The sequence below is a fragment of the Cavia porcellus genome, unplaced genomic scaffold (assembly GCF_034190915.1).
Source record: "Cavia porcellus strain 051 isolate PalLab524CR breed Dunkin Hartley unplaced genomic scaffold, mCavPor4.1 scaffold_21, whole genome shotgun sequence".
Lineage (NCBI taxonomy): Eukaryota > Metazoa > Chordata > Mammalia > Rodentia > Caviidae > Cavia > Cavia porcellus.
This window is the reverse complement of record NW_026947504.1, coordinates 12,990,101-13,002,605: the sequence shown is the minus strand read 5'-3', so window position 1 is coordinate 13,002,605 and position 12,505 is coordinate 12,990,101. Positions and strand designations below refer to the sequence as shown.

General features: G+C 34.2%; 1 protein-coding gene across 5 annotated transcripts in view; it reads left to right on the top strand.

Moving 5' to 3' along the window:
* Window positions 1-12,505, top strand: part of Prelid2 (PRELI domain containing 2) — a 396,128-nt gene that overhangs the window by 119,874 nt on the left and 263,749 nt on the right. The window lies entirely within an intron of this gene.

The following is a 12,505-nucleotide window of genomic DNA, read 5'->3' as shown; positions in this document are numbered from 1 at the left end:
CTTATTTCTTCCATTCCATGGATAACCTCTCAAGCCCTATCGCGGCAGCCTCCTTTCCAGATATAAAAGTATCATCACCAAAATTCTATTTCTTATCTTACTTTCATTGGCTATTGTCTCTGTTTTCGTCTTGCCATCTTTCTGAGCTATTTGCCTTTTCTTCTTTCACATTTCTTCCTTCATCCTCTACATCTCAGCCTGTTTTTCATCAGCACCAATGCATTGTCTTCTTGGGTTATTAAAGACAAAAAAGTGTGAAGTTATCCAAATAATTTTAAATATATAATTAGTTCAGTGGATGACATAACCAGTAATTGTTTTCTCCTTGCAACATACTGACTGGGACTGACTATTAAGATGAGTAGGTTGAAGAAATATACATATCAAAATATAACCAAACCCAAAGACATAAAATAGGAAGACAAAAACTAACTAAAATCATCTCCTGAGTAGTGACAGAATTTTTATGCCCTAGATGATTTTTAGCCTTCAGCAAAAAAGGCAACAATTTTTCCTCTTAAACCTATAACTTCTCAAATAGTCACCTCTTACATAAGCTGAATTAGAGAAAGTTGCAGCCAAATCACTTGCAACTCAAAATATCAAAATATGTAAAGACATGAATGAGAATCATATGAGCATATTCATATTTAATGAGTTAAAAAAGAATTTAAATAAAAAGGTAATGATTTGGTTAATATTTCAGTAAGGTTGCAGGGCATGGTGGTGCTTACCTGTAATTCTAATACTCAAGAGACTGTGGCAGGAGGATCACAGTGAGTTCAAGCCAAGACCAAACTACATGAGACCCTGTCAAAAAGAAAAAGAAAAAAATTTGAGAAAATTTAAAGAAGCATCAAGCTGATTAAGTTAAACTAGACAATATACAATATAGACACTTCACTAAAGAATTAGAAATTATGAAAGGAAATTAAGTATAATGTGAGATACAGTATCACAATTTGAAGACAAGTTAGATGTAGTATATCATGTACTTAGTGATACCCTAGTGATAAGAACCATGGAAGGTGAATCTAACAACTACTTATAAAAAAAACTAGAGTTATAAAGCTAAATGGACAATTATAAATAATGCAAAAGGAATAAAAAATTGGTTCACTGAAATCATAGTAGACAAATGTCCAAAACTAGGGAAACTATTCCATATTCAAGTGCAAAAGGCATATAAAACCCAAAATAATCATGACCAGCAGTGTCTGTACATGGTACATCATAATGAAAAGTCCAGAAATTAAACACAAAGAGAAAATACTAAAAGCTATTGAAGAAAAAAGGCAAGTGGTCTTAAAAGAAAAACTATCAGAAAAATAGTTGACTTCTTTGCATAAGATTTAAAATCCAGGAGAGCAAAGCTTTTCAAACCTTAAAAGAAAATTGTCCATCCAGCTTGAATATTTCAAAACTTTAGCCTTTAAAATTAACAGAGATTAAGGACTTTGATGATAAAGGAGTCATGAACAAATACATAACCACTAAACCAGCACTGCAGAAAATATTGAAGGGAATCTTTGAGAGACAGGGAGGCCATCAGCACCAAAGAATCAAAAGGAAATATGCATTTAATTGGAAGAATAGTTGAACAAAAGAGGAAAAGAAGTGAAAACAGCCCTGGAAAAACAATTCAATGACAAGATTCAGTAAAAATTTCACAATAATAATTCTCAATACTAATAGCATTAACTCCCCAGTCAAAAGACATAGACTAGTAGATTGGGTAACAAAACAAAACTCAAGTTGGATGTAGTGGTGCATGCCTATAATCTCAGCACTCAAGAGGCTGAAACAGGAGGATCATCACATGAATTCAAGGCCATCCTGAGCTCCATAGAAAGACTTGGTCTTAAAGACACACACACACACACACACACCACACGCCACCTGAAACTCAATCATATGTTTCCTATAAGATACACACCACATCCATAAAGGAATACAGAAACTGAAAGGATAGAAAATGATACTCATGAACTCAGAGTCCAAAGGTAAGCAGGAGTAGCTATTTTATTTCCAGTCACAGCAGCCCTCAAGCCAAAACTGATCAGAAGAGACAAAAATGGCCATTGCACACTGGTAAGGAAAAAAAAATTCAACAGGAAGGGATAGCAGTTATAAATACATGCACACTAAATATTGGTATGCCAAATTTCATAAAACAAAACTAGTAGACAAAAAAGAACAGGTAAATGATAATATAATCATAGCAAGGGACTTTAATACCTCAGTCTCACAAATATGTTAACCAGACCCCCACTCTTCCTCCAAAACCCCCAAAGAAATAATGAAGTTAAACCACACAATTGAACAAATGGACCTAACAGATATCTACAGAACATTTTGTCCTGCAACAACAAAATATACATTTTCCTCAGGGCACAACCTACTTTACAAAATAGACCATAAAGCATGCTTTAATTAATAAAAAAGGAATTGAAATAGACCACTGCACACAGTCTGATCATACTAGAATGAAATAGAAATCAACTACAGAAGGAACCACAAAACCTATGCAAACACATGGAGATTAAACAGTATATTATTGAATAGTCAATGGATCAATGTAGAAATCAAGGAAGAAAGTAAAAAGCTTCTAGATTCAGACGACAATCGTGACAAAACAAGAAAAAAAGCTATGGGCACAACAAAAGTAGTCCTAAGAAGGAAGATTGTAACTGTGAATACTCACATTAGAAAACTCATTGATAAAAGGAACCTAATGATTCAGCTCAAGGTCCTTGAAAAACATAAACAGTTTAAGTTTAAAACTAGTACAAGGATGATTAATAAAAATCATAATGTAAATCAATAGTAAAACACATTTAAAAATTAAAGAGCTGGTTCTTCAAAAGGGTAAAGAAAGTAGTCCAGCACTTAGCCAAGCTTACCAAAAGAAGTAAAGACCTAAATCAATTAGAAATGAAAAAGCTGAAAACACAACAAATATTCTAAACCCAGAGAATTTTATGAAAAGTGAATACTTTCACTCTAAAATCAGCAACAAGGCAAAGATGATCACTCTCATCAGTCTTATTTAAGACAGTTCTCAAAACTTCAGCCAGAGCAAATAGATGAGATAGAAATAAAAGAAATAACCGTAGAAAAACAATGAGAAGCTATATCTTTCACAGAGGACATGATATTCTACATAGAAGACCCCAAAAACTCTAACAAGAGACTTACAGATTTAATAACCAAATTCAGTAGTGTAGTCGAACAACAGCCACACTAAAAAATTACTAACCTTGTGTACACAAATAACAAATTCACTGAAAAAGAAATTACGGAAACAGCACTTAACATAACACCATCCAAAAACATGAAATATACAGAATCAACCTATTGAAGAAAGTAAAAGGTATTTACATTGAAAACTGTAACACTCTGAAAAATGAAATTGAAGAGGATATCAGAAACTGGAAAGATATTCCTTGCTTTGGGGTAGAAAGAACTAACAGTGAAAATGGTCATACTCCCAAATTGTAATAGATTTGATGCAATTCTGATTGAAATTCCAATAACATATCTCACAGAGTTAGAGAAAACAATACTAAAATTCATTTGGAATCAGAAGGGACCTAGATAGCAAACATAATTCTGGACAACAAAGGCAAGGCAGGGATCATTACAATTCTTGACTTAAAATTATACTACAAAGCTACTGTAATAAAAACATCATGGCACTGGGCAAAACAAAACAAAATGAAAAAGAAAAAAAATCTCACAAACCCAAGGATCAGTGGAACAGATTAGAAGTTGCAGAAATAATTCCAGATGTATTAGCCACCTTATCTTTGACAAACGTGCAAAACACATTCACTGGAAGAAAGATAGTCTCTTTAATAAATGGTGCTATAAAAACTGGTTTTCCACATGTTGAAGCTTAAAAGATTGAAATCAGACCTATATATTTCTGCATGCACTAACTAAAATTGAAATGGATCAAAGATCTAAATATTAAGACAAAAACATTAAATCTGCTGGAAGATAGAATAAGTAGACACTTTGAGGACAATGGTGTAGGCAAAAACTTTATGAACAAAATCCTGATTGCTTAACAGCTATGACAAAAAAAATCAACAACTGTGATCTCATTAAAAATACTTTTTTCACAGCAAGAGAAATCACCAACAGAGTGAAGAAACAACCCATAGTGTGGGAAAGAACTTTTGCCATAGACAAAATATTACTAAACAGAAGGATTACTATCTAGAATATATAAAGAATTCAAAAAAACTTAGACCACTTAAATTTAAACACCTAATCCAAAAAACAGGCATCTGAAATGGATAGACACTACTCATGAAGAAATAGGAATGATAAATGAATATATGAAAAATTTTAAAAAATTTTTAAAATGTTGAACACCATTGATCATTTATAAAATGTAAATTAAAACAATGCTGACATTCCAAATCACCCCAAAAAGAATGTCTATCAAGAAATCAACCAGTCACAAATGCTAGCGGGACCGTGGGTGAAGCTGAACACTTCTCCACTGTTGGGAACAAAGACTAGTGTGACCACTTTGGAAATCAGTGTGGAGTTTCCTCAAAATACTAAGGCTAGACAGTCTATTCAACCCAGCAATTCCCATCTTGTTATCTTCCTGAAGGAATTAAAAGTATCATATCAGAGTGATATATGCACACCCATGTTTAAGCAGCACAGATCATAATAGCTGAATCTTGGAAATAGCCAAAATGTCCACCAACTGATAAATGGATAAAGAAAATATATTTTTTTATACAATGAGGTACTATTCTGCCATAAAGAAAGATAAACTTGAGACATTTCTGGATAAATGAATGCACCTTAAGACCATACACTTAAGTAAAATAAGTCAGAGACGTGTGTAAATACCTCACTGTTTGTCCTGTGTAAGCAACCAACAGTGTAAATAAGGACCAAAATCACAAGTATTGTGATATAAGAAGAAAATGTTCAAATGGGGAAGGAAACAAGGGAGGAGTAAAGGGGAAAGGAAAGAAGGGAAAAGTAAAAAATGAGAAAAGAAGGGTAAATGGAAACAGCTTTGTAAATGAGGAGAGGATGAGTTGAAGGGAGTGTAGGGGAATGAGGAAAAAAAGTATAAATTCTCTACAATGTGATAATTATATATATATATGTCTTAGTTACTTTTTACTCGTTGCTGAGACAAAATACCTGAAGCCCAAAGTTGGGAAAGGAAAGGTTTATTTCTTACAGTTTTGGAGGTTTCAGTCCACACTCAGTTGGCTCCAAGGCAGGCGGGCATGGCTGGGCCGCAGATCATGGTGGCTACAGACAACAAACAGGAAACAGCAAAGAGCAAGACACACCTTCTTCCTGCCATTACATCACATCCTGGCTCCACCCCTATGTGGGTGTAGCATGGACACCATCAATCCAAGCACTAGACAATGCAAATGCGCAATGCAAACTCATGAGGCCTGGGGGCCACAGACATAAACCATGACTATATATATATATATATAGTACCAATAGGATCTGATTGGAAGAAAAAGCAAATAGGTCAGACTTAGATATTAAAACAGAAACATTTAGTCTGCTGGAAGGTAAAATAAGTAAACCTCTTGAAGACATGGGCATAGAGGAAGGGTTTCTGAACAGAACCTCAATCACACAACGAATAACAGCAACCATCAATTCATGGGAGTATATCAAATTAAAAAATGTCTGACTAACAAAGCAAGCAAACAACAGATTGAAGAGATAACTTATAAAATTTGGAAAATTTTTTGCCAGCTACTCCTCAGAAATCTAGTATCTAACTCCATCATCCCAGGACAGCGGTGCCTGCCCTGAGGGTGCGAGTCCTTACTCTGCACTTCCTCTATTGCCTTGGAACGGCGGTGCCTGGGAGAATATTGTGAGTCTGCATTCTTTACTTCCTCCATTGTCCTGGGGATGGTGGTGTCTACAAGAGGAGTATAAGGATGCGTGCTTTTGACAAGTGGACTGCCTGGAACCCCAAGACCCAGGACAACAGCTGATCTTGGGCATGGAAACACACATGCCTTTGGAGGGTCTAGCAATCAGTGAGATCAGCAACGTGGAAATTTCTAAAAGCAGCAGTAGGGAGCCAGCAGTTAGACTCTGGAGAACTCTTCCAGCAGAAGACCAGTTCCAGTGCCCACATACAGTAGCCAAGATCAGCTCCATACCCAGCACAATTCCCATAGAAAACTTAACTGGAGTACACAGCACATTTCTGGGATCTGACATGGATGCTGTCACAGAACTGCTAGCCCAGGAGGTATTTTACTGCTTTTGTTCTCCACTGTTTGTCTGATTGTCTATCCCTTTCCTGTCTGGTGGGGTGTTCTCTTGTTTAGCTTTGTATTCTGTGGTTATTTTCATATTTGGCTTCCCCCTCTCTCCTCCCTTTCTCTGGTCTCCTTTTTCTTCCTTCTTTTCCTTTCTTTGTTTGTTCTCTTTCTCTTTATTCCTACTTTTTTTTTCATGGTTTAGGTTTCTTACCTTTCTTTTTCATTTTCTTCTGTTAACACTCTTTCTCTCTTTCCTCAGTTACATCTTGAATATAAACTTTCAACTGAGTAATCATTGTCTGCCCTTTCTGCTTATTCCTTCACATTCTATTTTGTTCTTTCATTCCTGTGTCCTCCAGTTTCTCAAAACTAAGGTGGCCATTCTTTGACCTTCAACCTTGACTCATTATATTTGACCTCATTCATCATGTGAGCCTGTTCCATACCTATCTTAACCCTTCCCCCAGAAGAGTAAAGTCACTTCAAAATTGATGCATACAAGTGCATGGTATATGTTTGATTTTGCTACATAAACTTAGTTTGTTCCTGTGGTGGGAGGTAGCCAGTTAATGGTTACTATAGTTTGTCAGTTGTTAAACTATACTTGAAACTATTGTTGTTGCCATCTGTACTACTTTAGGCAAGATGCCATACACATTACAACAACTTTTCTCCCCTCTATAACACTGTAATTGTAGGGGATCATAACCATTACCAAATTCCAGTACAGAATAATTGGGTGCTGAGCCCAATAGTAACGTTGCATCCTTTACAAATTGGGAATTAGGTTCTTGAGATAGTTATAAAGAATCACCTGTATCTAGAGAACATACCTGAAGAACAGAACATACTTGAAGGACAAACATCTCCTAGGGAAGCTTCAATACTAGCGATAAATCTATATATCATAAGAAATTGTCAAGCATCAATATAGAAAACAAAATAAAATTTATAAAACAGAAAATAGAAAATAACACATGAAGCAAAATGCAACCCAAGACACCCAGCCCACCCAGAACAAACTCAGAACTCAATGAAATAGATGAAATTGGAAGTCAAACATTGGAAATTTATGAAATGATAGCAAGAAAAGTGAAAAAAGAGTGGAAAAGGCTAGAGAGGAAAGAATCCCTCAGGTACAAAAAGAAATGATGCTTAAAATCAAAGATACTAGAAAAGATACAGATTAAAGATTAAATGAAGTTTAAAAAATGATAGAAACAAAAATGACAACATAGGAAAGAAATGCAATGCATGAAACAGATTCAAATAAAAATCCAAGAGATTAAAACCTCCACTGAAAGTATAAGAGACAAATTAAACAAAGAAGACAGAATTTCAGATTTTGAAGACAGAATTGCAATAATGATCGTAGAAAGAAAGGTATCTTAAAAATTGCGAGACCATGAAAAATCAATACAATGGTTACAAGATGAAGCAAAGAAGAATGACATACAATTGATTGGGATCAATGAGAAAGCACGGGACTGCAAATGCCATTAAGACAAAAACACCTCTTCATGGAAATAAAGGCAGAAAACTTCCTAAACATGGATAAAGAATATGGTATTCAAATAAATGAACTAAGGAGAACTCTAAAAAGAAGACATTTGAACTCCAAAATAAAACTACATGAGGACACATAAAAACCAACAATCCAGAAATTCACACAAGAACACAATATTAAAACTGTTAGAGAAAAGAAACAGATCACCTGTAAAGGAAAGCCAATCAGAATCATGACAGATTTGTCAATGCAAACCTTCCAGTCAAGAAGAGCTTGAAATGAATTATTTCAAGTCCTGGAAGAAAAAACAATATGTAACCCAGATTGATGTATCCTGCAAAACTATCTCTCAAACTTAAAGGAGACAGGAAAGACAGACAGGAAAGATTCTTTCATAACAAAGAACAACTGAAGAAATTCATGACCACCAAACCAAATCTACAAAGATTACTGAAAGATACTCTGGACACAGAAAACAATGGCCACAATTCCAAGAACAACAACAGAAAAATCCACCAGACAGGGTAAGCAATTAAACAGAGGGGAAAAACAGGAAACCACCATAGGAAAATACTATGACAAAGATGATCCAATATATATCAGTTAGAACTATCAAGGCAAATGACTTCAATTCACCAATCAAAAGAAATAGACTGGCAGAATGGACCAAGAAATAGGATTCAATAATACACTATATATAAGAAAAACATTTAATTTAATTCATAGACCGAGAGCCAATCTTCCATGCAACAGGAACTCAGAGAAAAGAAGGGGCAGCTATTCTATTTGTACACAATGTCAACTTCAAATCAAGAATGACCAAAAGAGATAAAGAAGGTCACTACATACTAGTTAGAGGAAAACTTCAAGATAAAGAGATAACTCATAAATATGTATTCACCAAATATGGGAGCACTCAACTATATAAGCAATTATTAATAGAAATGAAAAATAAAATAAGCAGTCACATACCCCATTGCCACAAAGGGACAGATAAATCAGACAAAAAGTTATCAAAGAAATCCTCACAACAGAGCCAAACCTGTGAACAAATGGACTTAGTAGATATTTTCAGTGTGTTCCACTCAGCATCATCAGAATACACATTTTTCTGAGCTTCACAGGGGATGTTCTCTTAAATAAACCTTTAAGAGCAAAAAGAATAGGATTATGTAAATATAAATGATGATTTCAAATTATCACATGCACTTTACCTAACCATAGTGCAATGAAAATGGAAATTAATGGGAAAAGAAACTGTAAAAAATTCCACAAATATATGCAAATTAAATTAGATCCTCCTATGCAATCAGTGGATCACAGATGAAATGAGGGAAGACATTAAGTAATATCTGCAAATAAGAATGCGGATACAACATACCCAGAACATATGGAATGCAATAAAAGCAGCCATAAGAGAAAAATTTATATTGGTGAATTTTGACAACAGAAAAACATAACTAGCACAAATAAATAATCTAATATTACACCTTAAGCTTCTAGAAACAAAAGAGCAAAACAATTCCCATATAAGGGAGGAAAGTATAAAGATCAGAGTAGAAATTAATTAAATGGAGACCAAGAAATTAACACAAAGAATTAACGAATTGAGGAGCTAGTTCTTTGAAAGAATAAATAAAATTGACAACCCTTAGGCAATCTTAAGATTAAAAAAAGGGGAGAAAAGACTCAAATTCATGCATCTAGGAATGAAAAGGGTGAAATCATTACAGAGCCTGTGAAAATTCAGATCTTCAATACCTACTTCAAAAATCTTTACTCTCATTGGATGGAAATCACAGAAGAATGGACAAATTCCAAGACAGGTATAAATTACCACAGCTGATCAAGAAGATATGAAAATTCTGACTGACTCAATATCAGTTAGTGAGATTAAAAATGTAATTAAATATTTACCAACAAAGAAAAACCAAGATTCTGATAGATTCACTGCTGAATTCTACAAGAAATTTACAGAAAGTTTAATGCCAATACTCCTCAAACTCTTTAATAAAATTGAGAAGGAAGCAATACTCCTTCACTCATTCATGGAGGCAAATGCTACCCTGATAACAAAACCAGAGATACACCCACCTCCCCCAAAAAGAACTACAGGCCAATATCACTAATGAACATGGATGCAGAAATCCTCATTATCACTATTTGCAGACAACATAATACTCTACATAAAAGATCCCCAAAACTCTATCAAAAGATTCCTAGAGTTGATAACCAAATTCAGTAGCATAGCCCGATACAAAATCAACACTCAAAAATCAATAGCATTTCTGTATATAAGCAATGAATTAACTAAGAGATAAATAGGGAAGCCATACCCTTCACAGTAGCATCCAAAAAAAGAAAGAAAAAGCAATTCTTAGGAATCAATCTAAAAAGGGAAGCAAAGGATCTATATATTGAAAATTACACTATTCTGAATAAAGATGTCAGAAAATGGAGAGATAATTCTTGCTCATGGATAGGAAGAACCAAACCAACATAGTGAAAAGGGCCATACTCCCAAAATTATTATAGAGATTTAATACAATCCCAGTTAAAATATCATTAACATACCTCAGGGAATTAGAGAAAATCTTCCTAAAATCCACATGGGAGCAGAGGAAATCTTGAATAACAAATACAATGATGGGCGACAAAGGCTAGGCAAGAGGTATCTCCATCCCTGACAAAATTATACCATAATGCTACTGTGATAAAATCAGCACCAAAATGGAAAAAGGAAACAGTTCTAAGGACCAGTGGAACAAATTAGAAGTTTCAGATACAACTACAAGCACACTCAGCCATCTTATCATTAACAAAGGGACCAAACATGTTCACTGGAAGAATTATTGCCACTTTAATAAATGGTGCTGAAAAACTGACTCTATTCATGTTGAAGACTAAAACTAGATCCATGTCTATCACCTTGCACTAAACTAATGTCAAAATGAATCAAAGATCTAAATATTAAAGCAGAAAAACTAAATCTACTGGAAGACAAGGTAGGTAGAAATCTTGAAGTCTTAGGGGTAGGCAAAGAATTCATGAGCAGAACACAAACCAGGGAAGCACTTCAAAGAATCAACAACTAGTATCTCATTATTAAAAAGGTTTTTCACATCAAAAGAAATCACCAGTCGAGTGAAAAGACAACCTACAGAGTGGAAAAAATTTTAGCCAACTGTCCTGCAAAGGACCTATATGTAGAAAATATAAAAAGTTGAAAAAATTAGGCTCCCCAGATTAAAAGCTCCAATCCAAAAATGGGCATTGAGATGAACACACACTTTTCAGATTAAGAAATACAAATGGCAATAAGTATATAAAGAAAAGTTCAACATCACTAGTCATTCAAGAAATGCAAATTGAAACACTGAGATTCCATCTCACTTGAGAAAGAATGGCTATTATCAAGAAATCAACAATAAAAAATGCTGGTGGAGCTGTGGGAACACAGGAATCTTTCTCCACTGTTGGTGGGAGTGTAGACTAATACATCTACTGTGGTAATTAGTGTAGGGATTCCTCAGAAAACTAAGATTGGAGGTCTGTTTCAATCCAGCTATTCCCCGTATGGGTATTTTTCAACAAAAAGTGAAAACATAATACCACAGTGATATATGTGCACTTATGTTTATAGCAGTGCAATTTGTAATAGCTAGATCTTGGAATCAGCCTAAATGTCCATCAACAGAGAAATGGATAAAAAGATGTAATACTTTTATAAAATGGAGTACTACTCAGCTGCAAAGAATGATAAACGAGACTTTTATAGGTAAATAGGTGTATCAGAAAACCATAGTTATATCCCAAATATATGATACTCATATGTGTAGATATGATATTATTATCCTAGTGTAAAAGTTGAAAGTGTAAATGACATCCAGAATGTACAGTAGATACTGTGAAATGGGAAGATCTTCAAAAGGAAAGTGCAACCTGTTTAGGGTAAAGGAGAAAGGCAAGAGAGGAAAAGGAAAAATAAATATATAAATATACAGATATATACACTCAAACTAGGTAAGCTATGTATAGTACTAGTTGCCATTGTGTCACTGAATAGAAAGGGTTTTCCCTATATTGTTCTATCAATTTTTCATTCCTGTATCTTGTAATGTGTGCAACTACTTTAATTATAACAATATGGAATATACTAACAATTGCTACTCTCCTACAATCTTGTTGGAAATTTTGTACTATTGTTTTTTTTCCTTGTAAAAAATGTCTAGTATCTAGACTTTTAAGAACTCATAAAAAAATTAGATCACCAAAAACAAAATTAAAATGAATTGTCAGAAAAAGAAACACAAATGTATAATCAATGCATGAAAAAATTTTCATCATCTTTGGCTATTAGATAAATAAAACAAAACAAAACCAAAAAAATCACTGAGATACCGTTTTATTGCAGAAACAGTGGCAACCAAGGACTCAAAAAACAGCAAATACTTGTGAGGCTGTAGGGAAGAAAAGAATGCTCCTACACTCCCCTGGGAGTTCGAACTACCACAAAAACTATAGAATCAGTATAGAGATCCTTCACAAAACTAAAAATTATAATTCCATTTGATTCAGGTATACCTATTCTTAATATCTTCCTAAACGTGTTAAACACATCATATTACACTTATACATGTATATTCATGTTCATAGCATCACAATAATAGTATTTAAATCTTAGAAATGACCTGTATGTCCACCAACAAAT